Below are 1,765 nucleotides of genomic sequence, written 5' to 3'. Positions count from 1 at the left end.
ATTTTGCTAAATATCCAATTTAATTTGTATATTAAAGTTTTGTAATTTGATTCTTATACTAGATAAAAATATTTAATTGAATTCCTAAGTTACACAATAAAAGAAATAATTTTAACTGTGCCACTAAGTATATTTTATTGTTTTTCTTAACAACAAAGTGAAGAACTAATTATAAGAACTTATTTATAATTTTTTTTTATTGTAGAAACCTATTTTAATAGAAGTGTTTTTGAGATAAAATAATTAGAAATTATTTTAGATATAAAAAAAATGGTGTTTTATTTAAATACAGGTGTTTAAGATATTTTACAGAATTGTTGAGATATTAGAAAAGCAGTCCAACATGTTATTTACGTGTTGAATGGATGTGCACTACCTGTGACTTGACAAGACGTTACCTACATGTTGCATACGATTATGTAACGTGTCCAACACGTTGGTTGCGTGTTGATTCAGTATGTTACCTGCCAGCAACGTCCACTCACTTTATATATACAAAAAATCTCCATTTTAAGATAAAACATACTTCTAAAATCCATATTAAAAATTTTTAGCCTAAAATAACACTCACCCACCTAATACTTCCTTTTAAAATATAATATATAATTTGGCAAAAATACTATTAAACGTAAATTTAATCCATCCTTTTTAAGTATTCTTTTTAACTTACCTTTAACATACATAGTCGAGTTGAAACCTATTTTGGTCCCTGAAATTTTCGATCGGCTTCAATTTCGACCCCCAAATTTATAGTTATCCAATTAATACCCTCAAATATTAGATTGTGTTCCACGTTTGCTCCTGTAGCTATTTCCATTAACATAAATCTGATGTAACACATTAAATTGATAGAATGTGTATCCACATGACACCCAACTTGACAGAATGGATGTGTAATGAGTGAATGACATGACAAAAGTTAAATGAACTCAATTTCTCCAGCAAAGTCTCAAACATACTAGGAAAAAGAGGGCTGCAAATTGAGTTCATTTAACTTTTACTACATCATTCACTCATCACATATCCATTCTAGCAAGTTGAGTGCCACGTGAATACACATTCTGTCAACTTAATATGCCACATCAGATTTTCATTAACGGAGATAATTACAGGAACAAACGTGAGATACAATCTAATATTTAAGGGTATTAATTGGATAATTATAAATTTAGGGCTCAAAATTAAAATTAGTCAAAAATTTGAAGGACTAAAATAGATCAAACCAAACAATTTAATTCTTATAACAAATAATTTTGTAACTAGTGGTTTTCCTGAAAACTAAACCCCGTGAACACTGAGAAGTAATTATCTATTGAATCACTTTATTATCAGATAATCTTTAGCAATAATATTATTTGGAAATTAAAGAAGTTGGAATTCTACAATGCTATTTAAAATTTTAAATATCAATGGATAAGAAGCAATGGCATTCCCCTTACCCTTACTTAGCATGCGTGTCGTGTTGTAAGGAGTATGTCCTCAAGTTCCATAGCTTACGTGTGGGATCCCACAAATCTCAAATCCAAACAAATACCACTTCCAAATCCAAAATGATAATGATATGCATTTTTTTTTTTCATTTCATTATCTAAGCCAATAATTAAGAACTTGATTAATTTATTTTTATAACTTATAATTACTTCTTATATTATGTATACATACATTAAAATTAACTATTAAAATAATTATAGTATATATTTATATATAAATATATATATATTATTTAACTTATTTTTAATATATATTTTATATTAATAATTAATTT

This window comes from Arachis ipaensis, chromosome B02 (genome assembly GCF_000816755.2).
Source record: "Arachis ipaensis cultivar K30076 chromosome B02, Araip1.1, whole genome shotgun sequence".
Lineage (NCBI taxonomy): Eukaryota > Viridiplantae > Streptophyta > Magnoliopsida > Fabales > Fabaceae > Arachis > Arachis ipaensis.
The sequence above is the reverse complement of the archived record's forward strand: the minus strand, read 5'-3'. Positions refer to the sequence as shown.